The 12,090-nt window shown below is 48.1% G+C and overlaps 24 non-coding genes across 24 annotated transcripts; all 24 read right to left on the bottom strand.

Annotated features, from left to right (window-relative positions):
• Nucleotides 1-5: 5 nt before the first annotated feature.
• Trnat-agu lies at nucleotides 6-77 on the bottom strand. Its single transcript has one exon. It is a non-coding gene; the product is annotated as a tRNA-Thr (tRNA).
• Nucleotides 78-398: 321 nt separating this feature from the next.
• Nucleotides 399-471, bottom strand: Trnak-cuu. The gene has a single exon. It is a non-coding gene; the product is annotated as a tRNA-Lys (tRNA).
• Nucleotides 472-909: 438 nt separating this feature from the next.
• Trnar-ucg lies at nucleotides 910-982 on the bottom strand. The gene has a single exon. It is a non-coding gene; the product is annotated as a tRNA-Arg (tRNA).
• Nucleotides 983-1,524: 542 nt separating this feature from the next.
• Nucleotides 1,525-1,596, bottom strand: Trnat-agu. Its single transcript has one exon. It is a non-coding gene; the product is annotated as a tRNA-Thr (tRNA).
• A 321-nt stretch (nucleotides 1,597-1,917) lies between these two features.
• On the bottom strand, nucleotides 1,918-1,990 carry Trnak-cuu. Its single transcript has one exon. It is a non-coding gene; the product is annotated as a tRNA-Lys (tRNA).
• A 438-nt stretch (nucleotides 1,991-2,428) lies between these two features.
• Nucleotides 2,429-2,501, bottom strand: Trnar-ucg. The gene has a single exon. It is a non-coding gene; the product is annotated as a tRNA-Arg (tRNA).
• A 542-nt stretch (nucleotides 2,502-3,043) lies between these two features.
• Nucleotides 3,044-3,115, bottom strand: Trnat-agu. The gene has a single exon. It is a non-coding gene; the product is annotated as a tRNA-Thr (tRNA).
• A 321-nt stretch (nucleotides 3,116-3,436) lies between these two features.
• Nucleotides 3,437-3,509, bottom strand: Trnak-cuu. The gene has a single exon. It is a non-coding gene; the product is annotated as a tRNA-Lys (tRNA).
• A 438-nt stretch (nucleotides 3,510-3,947) lies between these two features.
• Nucleotides 3,948-4,020, bottom strand: Trnar-ucg. Its single transcript has one exon. It is a non-coding gene; the product is annotated as a tRNA-Arg (tRNA).
• Nucleotides 4,021-4,562: 542 nt separating this feature from the next.
• On the bottom strand, nucleotides 4,563-4,634 carry Trnat-agu. Its single transcript has one exon. It is a non-coding gene; the product is annotated as a tRNA-Thr (tRNA).
• Nucleotides 4,635-4,955: 321 nt separating this feature from the next.
• Trnam-cau lies at nucleotides 4,956-5,028 on the bottom strand. The gene has a single exon. It is a non-coding gene; the product is annotated as a tRNA-Met (tRNA).
• A 438-nt stretch (nucleotides 5,029-5,466) lies between these two features.
• On the bottom strand, nucleotides 5,467-5,539 carry Trnar-ucg. The gene has a single exon. It is a non-coding gene; the product is annotated as a tRNA-Arg (tRNA).
• A 542-nt stretch (nucleotides 5,540-6,081) lies between these two features.
• Nucleotides 6,082-6,153, bottom strand: Trnat-agu. Its single transcript has one exon. It is a non-coding gene; the product is annotated as a tRNA-Thr (tRNA).
• A 321-nt stretch (nucleotides 6,154-6,474) lies between these two features.
• Nucleotides 6,475-6,547, bottom strand: Trnam-cau. Its single transcript has one exon. It is a non-coding gene; the product is annotated as a tRNA-Met (tRNA).
• Nucleotides 6,548-6,985: 438 nt separating this feature from the next.
• On the bottom strand, nucleotides 6,986-7,058 carry Trnar-ucg. The gene has a single exon. It is a non-coding gene; the product is annotated as a tRNA-Arg (tRNA).
• Nucleotides 7,059-7,603: 545 nt separating this feature from the next.
• On the bottom strand, nucleotides 7,604-7,675 carry Trnat-agu. Its single transcript has one exon. It is a non-coding gene; the product is annotated as a tRNA-Thr (tRNA).
• A 321-nt stretch (nucleotides 7,676-7,996) lies between these two features.
• Trnak-cuu lies at nucleotides 7,997-8,069 on the bottom strand. The gene has a single exon. It is a non-coding gene; the product is annotated as a tRNA-Lys (tRNA).
• A 438-nt stretch (nucleotides 8,070-8,507) lies between these two features.
• On the bottom strand, nucleotides 8,508-8,580 carry Trnar-ucg. Its single transcript has one exon. It is a non-coding gene; the product is annotated as a tRNA-Arg (tRNA).
• Nucleotides 8,581-9,122: 542 nt separating this feature from the next.
• Trnat-agu lies at nucleotides 9,123-9,194 on the bottom strand. Its single transcript has one exon. It is a non-coding gene; the product is annotated as a tRNA-Thr (tRNA).
• Nucleotides 9,195-9,515: 321 nt separating this feature from the next.
• Nucleotides 9,516-9,588, bottom strand: Trnak-cuu. Its single transcript has one exon. It is a non-coding gene; the product is annotated as a tRNA-Lys (tRNA).
• A 438-nt stretch (nucleotides 9,589-10,026) lies between these two features.
• Trnar-ucg lies at nucleotides 10,027-10,099 on the bottom strand. Its single transcript has one exon. It is a non-coding gene; the product is annotated as a tRNA-Arg (tRNA).
• Nucleotides 10,100-10,641: 542 nt separating this feature from the next.
• Nucleotides 10,642-10,713, bottom strand: Trnat-agu. The gene has a single exon. It is a non-coding gene; the product is annotated as a tRNA-Thr (tRNA).
• Nucleotides 10,714-11,034: 321 nt separating this feature from the next.
• Nucleotides 11,035-11,107, bottom strand: Trnak-cuu. The gene has a single exon. It is a non-coding gene; the product is annotated as a tRNA-Lys (tRNA).
• A 438-nt stretch (nucleotides 11,108-11,545) lies between these two features.
• On the bottom strand, nucleotides 11,546-11,618 carry Trnar-ucg. The gene has a single exon. It is a non-coding gene; the product is annotated as a tRNA-Arg (tRNA).
• Nucleotides 11,619-12,090: the final 472 nt, after the last annotated feature.

Raw genomic sequence — 12,090 nt, 5'->3', positions numbered from 1 at the left:
TCATTTGCCCCCTGTGAGGATCGAACTCACGACCTCTGGTTTACTAGACCAGCGCTCTGCCACTGAGCTAAGGAGGCGCCGCCTAGCGCAATTTTCGGGTACTGTATTCTTGTGGACTAGTGAATCGGAGCCCTTCAGCTGGAAACGCACCGCATTAGCGACCATTATTTGTATTTAGTTAGCACAGCTGCTGCTTTCTTACACATCTCACACGATATCGATGTACGCCTAAAACTTCAAAACAACACATTTAATTCATTTCAGAGTTACTTTCAGCTTCAAAAACCATTCCTCTGATATTCATACGAAGCTAGGCATCGTCGTAACCCGTTACGTTCATTACGCAAGGCTCACGAGAGGGGGGCAGGTTGCATCCGCGTAGACACAAAATTTGGCGCCGCCCAGCGTGGGGCTCGAACCCACGACCCTGAGATTAAGAGTCTCATGCTCTACCGACTGAGCTAGCCGGGCTCCACACAACGCGTTACGAGCCATACAGTATTTATGCGACCTGCGACCCTCTATGGAAGATCCTTTTGACTACAGCTTATTTCCTGCTGCCACAAATGAGCTACAATCCTATTCAATGAAAAATTGTCTCCGAAAGGCATCAAATCTACTTGAAATGATACGTGGCTATCAGCACCATTATTCAACACACATGCTCGACTGTGCGCAGACGCCTGTGGCGTAGCTCTTGGGTCCTGAGTCAGACGCAGTAGTTCCAAGAAAACTCTCCTGATCGGCACTGTGCCGAAAATTTCGCTACACAACCCCTTTGTCTTGCTTGAGCTTCAGGTAGACGCCGGTTTGCAGCCAGGAAGCGCACAGCAGCAACTTTCAACTAGTTTTGTAGTACTCAAACAACACAGTAAAACAGCATGCATCTTTTGCAGAACTGGAAAAACTCGACCGTGACAGGATTCGAACCTGCAATCTTCGGATCCGAAGTCCGACGCCTTATCCATTAGGCCACACGGTCACTGGCGCAATATGCTTCCCCACACACACCTCATTTTCGCCATTTGTACGCTTGCCGGAATGAATTTCCCATCTTTGACGCAATTCTCCATCTCCAATTTCAGTACTAAAAAGGCGACGCTACTTCTTGCTGTGTCCCATCGCAAGTTACATTCAAGCCCTTATGACGCTGATCAAACAAGAGGTTGCAAATCAGCTTCAATCGCTTACTGCCATCTCAGTCGGTTGCAGAAGGTACCTCACCCTATGTCATACAATGGCGAGTTGCCGCTATTACCAAAGCGGCGGCGGCGCCGACGACGACGACAACCGCGAGGGTCTCTACCAGGGGTAGAAAATACATCACAAGAACTAAGTATTTCACGTCGGCATTCTCCGGAGACTGCCAAAAGCAGCAGTTTCTGGTGCCTACTTTAATAGCACCATTCGCACTATTCATTTGCGAGAGCACTTCTTTAATACCGCACCCATTCATAATTTTTTTTATCCTTGACCGCTTTTTTCGAAAGGGCTACGGTAGAAGGGGCTTTTACAAAATTCATTTGCCCCCTGTGAGGATCGAACTCACGACCTCTGGTTTACTACACCAGCGCTCTGCCACTGAGCTAAGGAGGCGCCGCCTAGCGCAATTTTCGGGTACTGTATTCTTGTGGACTAGTGAATCGGAGCCCTTCAGCTGGAAACGCACCGCATTAGCGACCATTATTTGTATTTAGTTAGCACAGCTGCTGCTTTCTTACACATCTCACACGATATCGATGTACGCCTAAAACTTCAAAACAACACATTTAATTCATTTCAGAGTTACTTTCAGCTTCAAAAACCATTCCTCTGATATTCATACGAAGCTAGGCATCGTCGTAACCTGTTACGTTCATTACGCAAGGCTCACGAGAGGGGCGCAGGTTGCATCCGCGTAGACACAAAATTTGGCGCCGCCCAGCGTGGGGATCCAACCCACGACCCTGAGATTAAGAGTCTCATGCTCTACCGACTGAGCTAGCCGGGCTCCACACAACGCGTTACGAGCCATACAGTATTTATGCGACCTGCGACCCTCTATGGAAGATCCTTTTGACTACAGCTTATTTCCTGCTGCCACAAATGAGCTACAATCCTATTCAATGAAAAATTGTCTCCGAAAGGCATCAAATCTACTTGAAATGATACGTGGCTATCAGCACCATTATTCAACACACATGCTCGACTGTGCGCAGACGCCTGTGGCGTAGCTCTTGGGTCCTGAGTCAGACGCAGTAGTTCCAAGAAAACTCTCCTGATCGGCACTGTGCCGAAAATTTCGCTACACAACCCCTTTGTCTTGCTTGAGCTTCAGGTAGACGCCGGTTTGCAGCCAGGAAGCGCACAGCAGCAACTTTCAACTAGTTTTGTAGTACTCAAACAACACAGTAAAACAGCATGCATCTTTTGCAGAACTGGAAAAACTCGACCGTGACAGGATTCGAACCTGCAATCTTCGGATCCGAAGTCCGACGCCTTATCCATTAGGCCACACGGTCACTGGCGCAATATGCTTCCCCACACACACCTCATTTTCGCCATTTGTACGCTTGCCGGAATGAATTTCCCATCTTTGACGCAATTCTCCATCTCCAATTTCAGTACTAAAAAGGCGACGCTACTTCTTGCTGTGTCCCATCGCAAGTTACATTCAAGCCCTTATGACGCTGATCAAACAAGAGGTTGCAAATCAGCTTCAATCGCTTACTGCCATCTCAGTCGGTTGCAGAAGGTACCTCACCCTATGTCATACAATGGCGAGTTGCCGCTATTACCAAAGCGGCGGCGGCGCCGACGACGACGACAACCGCGAGGGTCTCTACCAGGGGTAGAAAATACATCACAAGAACTAAGTATTTCACGTCGGCATTCTCCGGAGACTGCCAAAAGCAGCAGTTTCTGGTGCCTACTTTAATAGCACCATTCGCACTATTCATTTGCGAGAGCACTTCTTTAATACCGCACCCATTCATAATTTTTTTTATCCTTGACCGCTTTTTTCGAAAGGGCTACGGTAGAAGGGGCTTTTACAAAATTCATTTGCCCCCTGTGAGGATCGAACTCACGACCTCTGGTTTACTACACCAGCGCTCTGCCACTGAGCTAAGGAGGCGCCGCCTAGCGCAATTTTCGGGTACTGTATTCTTGTGGACTAGTGAATCGGAGCCCTTCAGCTGGAAACGCACCGCATTAGCGACCATTATTTGTATTTAGTTAGCACAGCTGCTGCTTTCTTACACATCTCACACGATATCGATGTACGCCTAAAACTTCAAAACAACACATTTAATTCATTTCAGAGTTACTTTCAGCTTCAAAAACCATTCCTCTGATATTCATACGAAGCTAGGCATCGTCGTAACCTGTTACGTTCATTACGCAAGGCTCACGAGAGGGGCGCAGGTTGCATCCGCGTAGACACAAAATTTGGCGCCGCCCAGCGTGGGGCTCGAACCCACGACCCTGAGATTAAGAGTCTCATGCTCTACCGACTGAGCTAGCCGGGCTCCACACAACGCGTTACGAGCCATACAGTATTTATGCGACCTGCGACCCTCTATGGAAGATCCTTTTGACTACAGCTTATTTCCTGCTGCCACAAATGAGCTACAATCCTATTCAATGAAAAATTGTCTCCGAAAGGCATCAAATCTACTTGAAATGATACGTGGCTATCAGCACCATTATTCAACACACATGCTCGACTGTGCGCAGACGCCTGTGGCGTAGCTCTTGGGTCCTGAGTCAGACGCAGTAGTTCCAAGAAAACTCTCCTGATCGGCACTGTGCCGAAAATTTCGCTACACAACCCCTTTGTCTTGCTTGAGCTTCAGGTAGACGCCGGTTTGCAGCCAGGAAGCGCACAGCAGCAACTTTCAACTAGTTTTGTAGTACTCAAACAACACAGTAAAACAGCATGCATCTTTTGCAGAACTGGAAAAACTCGACCGTGACAGGATTCGAACCTGCAATCTTCGGATCCGAAGTCCGACGCCTTATCCATTAGGCCACACGGTCACTGGCGCAATATGCTTCCCCACACACACCTCATTTTCGCCATTTGTACGCTTGCCGGAATGAATTTCCCATCTTTGACGCAATTCTCCATCTCCAATTTCAGTACTAAAAAGGCGACGCTACTTCTTGCTGTGTCCCATCGCAAGTTACATTCAAGCCCTTATGACGCTGATCAAACAAGAGGTTGCAAATCAGCTTCAATCGCTTACTGCCATCTCAGTCGGTTGCAGAAGGTACCTCACCCTATGTCATACAATGGCGAGTTGCCGCTATTACCAAAGCGGCGGCGGCGCCGACGACGACGACAACCGCGAGGGTCTCTACCAGGGGTAGAAAATACATCACAAGAACTAAGTATTTCACGTCGGCATTCTCCGGAGACTGCCAAAAGCAGCAGTTTCTGGTGCCTACTTTAATAGCACCATTCGCACTATTCATTTGCGAGAGCACTTCTTTAATACCGCACCCATTCATAATTTTTTTTATCCTTGACCGCTTTTTTCGAAAGGGCTACGGTAGAAGGGGCTTTTACAAAATTCATTTGCCCCCTGTGAGGATCGAACTCACGACCTCTGGTTTACTAGACCAGCGCTCTGCCACTGAGCTAAGGAGGCGCCGCCTAGCGCAATTTTCGGGTACTGTATTCTTGTGGACTAGTGAATCGGAGCCCTTCAGCTGGAAACGCACCGCATTAGCGACCATTATTTGTATTTAGTTAGCACAGCTGCTGCTTTCTTACACATCTCACACGATATCGATGTACGCCTAAAACTTCAAAACAACACATTTAATTCATTTCAGAGTTACTTTCAGCTTCAAAAACCATTCCTCTGATATTCATACGAAGCTAGGCATCGTCGTAACCCGTTACGTTCATTACGCAAGGCTCACGAGAGGGGCGCAGGTTGCATCCGCGTAGACACAAAATTTGGCGCCGCCCAGCGTGGGGCTCGAACCCACGACCCTGAGATTATGAGTCTCATGCTCTACCGACTGAGCTAGCCGGGCTCCACACAACGCGTTACGAGCCATACAGTATTTATGCGACCTGCGACCCTCTATGGAAGATCCTTTTGACTACAGCTTATTTCCTGCTGCCACAAATGAGCTACAATCCTATTCAATGAAAAATTGTCTCCGAAAGGCATCAAATCTACTTGAAATGATACGTGGCTATCAGCACCATTATTCAACACACATGCTCGACTGTGCGCAGACGCCTGTGGCGTAGCTCTTGGGTCCTGAGTCAGACGCAGTAGTTCCAAGAAAACTCTCCTGATCGGCACTGTGCCGAAAATTTCGCTACACAACCCCTTTGTCTTGCTTGAGCTTCAGGTAGACGCCGGTTTGCAGCCAGGAAGCGCACAGCAGCAACTTTCAACTAGTTTTGTAGTACTCAAACAACACAGTAAAACAGCATGCATCTTTTGCAGAACTGGAAAAACTCGACCGTGACAGGATTCGAACCTGCAATCTTCGGATCCGAAGTCCGACGCCTTATCCATTAGGCCACACGGTCACTGGCGCAATATGCTTCCCCACACACACCTCATTTTCGCCATTTGTACGCTTGCCGGAATGAATTTCCCATCTTTGACGCAATTCTCCATCTCCAATTTCAGTACTAAAAAGGCGACGCTACTTCTTGCTGTGTCCCATCGCAAGTTACATTCAAGCCCTTATGACGCTGATCAAACAAGAGGTTGCAAATCAGCTTCAATCGCTTACTGCCATCTCAGTCGGTTGCAGAAGGTACCTCACCCTATGTCATACAATGGCGAGTTGCCGCTATTACCAAAGCGGCGGCGGCGCCGACGACGACGACAACCGCGAGGGTCTCTACCAGGGGTAGAAAATACATCACAAGAACTAAGTATTTCACGTCGGCATTCTCCGGAGACTGCCAAAAGCAGCAGTTTCTGGTGCCTACTTTAATAGCACCATTCGCACTATTCATTTGCGAGAGCACTTCTTTAATACCGCACCCATTCATAATTTTTTTTATCCTTGACCGCTTTTTTCGAAAGGGCTACGGTAGAAGGGGCTTTTACAAAATTCATTTGCCCCCTGTGAGGATCGAACTCACGACCTCTGGTTTACTAGACCAGCGCTCTGCCACTGAGCTAAGGAGGCGCCGCCTAGCGCAATTTTCGGGTACTGTATTCTTGTGGACTAGTGAATCGGAGCCCTTCAGCTGGAAACGCACCGCATTAGCGACCATTATTTGTATTTAGTTAGCACAGCTGCTGCTTTCTTACACATCTCACACGATATCGATGTACGCCTAAAACTTCAAAACAACACATTTAATTCATTTCAGAGTTACTTTCAGCTTCAAAAACCATTCCTCTGATATTCATACGAAGCTAGGCATCGTCGTAACCCGTTACGTTCATTACGCAAGGCTCACGAGAGGGGCGCAGGTTGCATCCGCGTAGACACAAAATTTGGCGCCGCCCAGCGTGGGGCTCGAACCCACGACCCTGAGATTATGAGTCTCATGCTCTACCGACTGAGCTAGCCGGGCTCCACACAACGCGTTACGAGCCATACAGTATTTATGCGACCTGCGACCCTCTATGGAAGATCCTTTTGACTACAGCTTATTTCCTGCTGCCACAAATGAGCTACAATCCTATTCAATGAAAAATTGTCTCCGAAAGGCATCAAATCTACTTGAAATGATACGTGGCTATCAGCACCATTATTCAACACACATGCTCGACTGTGCGCAGACGCCTGTGGCGTAGCTCTTGGGTCCTGAGTCAGACGCAGTAGTTCCAAGAAAACTCTCCTGATCGGCACTGTGCCGAAAATTTCGCTACACAACCCCTTTGTCTTGCTTGAGCTTCAGGTAGACGCCGGTTTGCAGCCAGGAAGCGCACAGCAGCAACTTTCAACTAGTTTTGTAGTACTCAAACAACACAGTAAAACAGCATGCATCTTTTGCAGAACTGGAAAAACTCGACCGTGACAGGATTCGAACCTGCAATCTTCGGATCCGAAGTCCGACGCCTTATCCATTAGGCCACACGGTCACTGGCGCAATATGCTTCCCCACACACACCTCATTTTCGCCATTTGTACGCTTGCCGGAATGAATTTCCCATCTTTGACGCAATTCTCCATCTCCAATTTCAGTACTAAAAAGGCGACGCTACTTCTTGCTGTGTCCCATCGCAAGTTACATTCAAGCCCTTATGACGCTGATCAAACAAGAGGTTGCAAATCAGCTTCAATCGCTTACTGCCATCTCAGTCGGTTGCAGAAGGTACCTCACCCTATGTCATACAATGGCGAGTTGCCGCTATTACCAAAGCGGCGGCGGCGCCGACGACGACGACGACAACCGCGAGGGTCTCTACCAGGGGTAGAAAATACATCACAAGAACTAAGTATTTCACGTCGGCATTCTCCGGAGACTGCCAAAAGCAGCAGTTTCTGGTGCCTACTTTAATAGCACCATTCGCACTATTCATTTGCGAGAGCACTTCTTTAATACCGCACCCATTCATAATTTTTTTTATCCTTGACCGCTTTTTTCGAAAGGGCTACGGTAGAAGGGGCTTTTACAAAATTCATTTGCCCCCTGTGAGGATCGAACTCACGACCTCTGGTTTACTAGACCAGCGCTCTGCCACTGAGCTAAGGAGGCGCCGCCTAGCGCAATTTTCGGGTACTGTATTCTTGTGGACTAGTGAATCGGAGCCCTTCAGCTGGAAACGCACCGCATTAGCGACCATTATTTGTATTTAGTTAGCACAGCTGCTGCTTTCTTACACATCTCACACGATATCGATGTACGCCTAAAACTTCAAAACAACACATTTAATTCATTTCAGAGTTACTTTCAGCTTCAAAAACCATTCCTCTGATATTCATACGAAGCTAGGCATCGTCGTAACCCGTTACGTTCATTACGCAAGGCTCACGAGAGGGGGGCAGGTTGCATCCGCGTAGACACAAAATTTGGCGCCGCCCAGCGTGGGGCTCGAACCCACGACCCTGAGATTAAGAGTCTCATGCTCTACCGACTGAGCTAGCCGGGCTCCACACAACGCGTTGCGAGCCATACAGTATTTATGCGACCTGCGACCCTCTATGGAAGATCCTTTTGACTACAGCTTATTTCCTGCTGCCACAAATGAGCTACAATCCTATTCAATGAAAAATTGTCTCCGAAAGGCATCAAATCTACTTGAAATGATACGTGGCTATCAGCACCATTATTCAACACACATGCTCGACTGTGCGCAGACGCCTGTGGCGTAGCTCTTGGGTCCTGAGTCAGACGCAGTAGTTCCAAGAAAACTCTCCTGATCGGCACTGTGCCGAAAATTTCGCTACACAACCCCTTTGTCTTGCTTGAGCTTCAGGTAGACGCCGGTTTGCAGCCAGGAAGCGCACAGCAGCAACTTTCAACTAGTTTTGTAGTACTCAAACAACACAGTAAAACAGCATGCATCTTTTGCAGAACTGGAAAAACTCGACCGTGACAGGATTCGAACCTGCAATCTTCGGATCCGAAGTCCGACGCCTTATCCATTAGGCCACACGGTCACTGGTGCAATATGCTTCCCCACACACACCTCATTTTCGCCATTTGTACGCTTGCCGGAATGAATTTCCCATCTTTGACGCAATTCTCCATCTCCAATTTCAGTACTAAAAAGGCGACGCTACTTCTTGCTGTGTCCCATCGCAAGTTACATTCAAGCCCTTATGACGCTGATCAAACAAGAGGTTGCAAATCAGCTTCAATCGCTTACTGCCATCTCAGTCGGTTGCAGAAGGTACCTCACCCTATGTCATACAATGGCGAGTTGCCGCTATTACCAAAGCGGCGGCGGCGCCGACGACGACGACAACCGCGAGGGTCTCTACCAGGGGTAGAAAATACATCACAAGAACTAAGTATTTCACGTCGGCATTCTCCGGAGACTGCCAAAAGCAGCAGTTTCTGGTGCCTACTTTAATAGCACCATTCGCACTATTCATTTGCGAGAGCACTTCTTTAATACCGCACCCATTCATAATTTTTTTTATCCTTGACCGCTTTTTTCGAAAGGGCTACGGTAGAAGGGGCTTTTACAAAATTCATTTGCCCCCTGTGAGGATCGAACTCACGACCTCTGGTTTACTAGACCAGCGCTCTGCCACTGAGCTAAGGAGGCGCCGCCTAGCGCAATTTTCGGGTACTGTATTCTTGTGGACTAGTGAATCGGAGCCCTTCAGCTGGAAACGCACCGCATTAGCGACCATTATTTGTATTTAGTTAGCACAGCTGCTGCTTTCTTACACATCTCACACGATATCGATGTACGCCTAAAACTTCAAAACAACACATTTAATTCATTTCAGAGTTACTTTCAGCTTCAAAAACCATTCCTCTGATATTCATACGAAGCTAGGCATCGTCGTAACCCGTTACGTTCATTACGCAAGGCTCACGAGAGGGGCGCAGGTTGCATCCGCGTAGACACAAAATTTGGCGCCGCCCAGCGTGGGGCTCGAACGCACGACCCTGAGATTAAGAGTCTCATGCTCTACCGACTGAGCTAGCCGGGCTCCACACAACGCGTTACGAGCCATACAGTATTTATGCGACCTGCGACCCTCTATGGAAGATCCTTTTGACTACAGCTTATTTCCTGCTGCCACAAATGAGCTACAATCCTATTCAATGAAAAATTGTCTCCGAAAGGCATAAAATCTACTTGAAATGATACGTGGCTATCAGCACCATTATTCAACACACATGCTCGACTGTGCGCAGACGCCTGTGGCGTAGCTCTTGGGTCCTGAGTCAGACGCAGTAGTTCCAAGAAAACTCTCCTGATCGGCACTGTGCCGAAAATTTCGCTACACAACCCCTTTGTCCTGCTTGAGCTTCAGGTAGACGCCGGTTTGCAGCCAGGAAGCGCACAGCAGCAACTTTCAACTAGTTTTGTAGTACTCAAACAACACAGTAAAACAGCATGCATCTTTTGCAGAACTGGAAAAACTCGACCGTGACAGGATTCGAACCTGCGATCTTCGGATCCGAAGTCCGACGCCTTATCCATTAGGCCACACGGTCACTGGCGCAATATGCTTCCCCACACACACCTCATTTTCGCCATTTGTACGCTTGCCGGAATGAATTTCCCATCTTTGTCGCAATTCTCCATCTCCAATTTCAGTACTAAAAAGGCGACGCTACTTCTTGCTGTGTCCCATCGCAAGTTACATTCAAGCCCTTATGACGCTGATCAAACAAGAGGTTGCAAATCAGCTTCAATCGCTTACTGCCATCTCAGTCGGTTGCAGAAGGTACCTCACCCTATGTCATACAATGGCGAGTTGCCGCTATTACCAAAGCGGCGGCGGCGCCGACGACGACGACAACCGCGAGGGTCTCTACCAGGGGTAGAAAATACATCACAAGAACTAAGTATTTCACGTCGGCATTCTCCGGAGACTGCCAAAAGCAGCAGTTTCTGGTGCCTACTTTAATAGCACCATTCGCACTATTCATTTGCGAGAGCACTTCTTTAATACCGCACCCATTCATAATTTTTTTTATCCTTGACCGCTTTTTTCGAAAGGGCTACGGTAGAAGGGGCTTTTACAAAATTCATTTGCCCCCTGTGAGGATCGAACTCACGACCTCTGGTTTACTAGACCAGCGCTCTGCCACTGAGCTAAGGAGGCGCCGCCTAGCGCAATTTTCGGGTACTGTATTCTTGTGGACTAGTGAATCGGAGCCCTTCAGCTGGAAACGCACCGCATTAGCGACCATTATTTGTATTTAGTTAGCACAGCTGCTGCTTTCTTACACATCTCACACGATATCGACGTACGCCTAAAACTTCAAAACAACACATTTAATTCATTTCAGAGTTACTTTCAGCTTCAAAAACCATTCCTCTGATATTCATACGAAGCTAGGCATCGTCGTAACCCGTTACGTTCATTACGCAAGGCTCACGAGAGGGGCGCAGGTTGCATCCGCGTAGACACAAAATTTGGCGCCGCCCAGCGTGGGGCTCGAACCCACGACCCTGAGATTAAGAGTCTCATGCTCTACCGACTGAGCTAGCCGGGCTCCACACAACGCGTTACGAGCCATACAGTATTTATGCGACCTGCGACCCTCTATGGAAGATCCTTTTGACTACAGCTTATTTCCTGCTGCCACAAATGAGCTACAATCCTATTCAATGAAAAATTGTCTCCGAAAGGCATAAAATCTACTTGAAATGATACGTGGCTATCAGCACCATTATTCAACACACATGCTCGACTGTGCGCAGACGCCTGTGGCGTAGCTCTTGGGTCCTGAGTCAGACGCAGTAGTTCCAAGAAAACTCTCCTGATCGGCACTGTGCCGAAAATTTCGCTACACAACCCCTTTGTCTTGCTTGAGCTTCAGGTAGACGCCGGTTTGCAGCCAGGAAGCGCACAGCAGCAACTTTCAACTAGTTTTGTAGTACTCAAACAACACAGTAAAACAGCATGCATCTTTTGCAGAACTGGAAAAACTCGACCGTGACAGGATTCGAACCTGCAATCTTCGGATCCGAAGTCCGACGCCTTATCCATTAGGCCACACGGTCACTGGCGCAATATGCTTCCCCACACACACCTCATTTTCGCCATTTGTACGCTTGCCGGAATGAATTTCCCATCTTTGACGCAATTCTCCATCTCCAATTTCAGTACTAAAAAGGCGACGCTACTTCTTGCTGTGTCCCATCGCAAGTTACATTCAAGCCCTTATGACGCTGATCAAACAAGAGGTTGCAAATCAGCTTCAATCGCTTACTGCCATCTCAGTCGGTTGCAGAAGGTACCTCACCCTATGTCATACAATGGCGAGTTGCCGCTATTACCAAAGCGGCGGCGGCGCCGACGAAGACGACAACCGCGAGGGTCTCTACCAGGGGTAGAAAATACATCACAAGAACTAAGTATTTCACGTCGGCATTCTCCGGAGACTGCCAAAAGCAGCAGTTTCTGGTGCCTACTTTAATAGCACCATTCGCACTATTCATTTGCGAGAGCACTTCTTTAATACCGCACCCATTC

This window comes from Schistocerca americana, chromosome 7 (genome assembly GCF_021461395.2).
Source record: "Schistocerca americana isolate TAMUIC-IGC-003095 chromosome 7, iqSchAmer2.1, whole genome shotgun sequence".
NCBI classification, from domain to species: domain Eukaryota; kingdom Metazoa; phylum Arthropoda; class Insecta; order Orthoptera; family Acrididae; genus Schistocerca; species Schistocerca americana.
The sequence above is the reverse complement of the archived record's forward strand: the minus strand, read 5'-3'. Positions and strand labels throughout refer to the sequence as shown.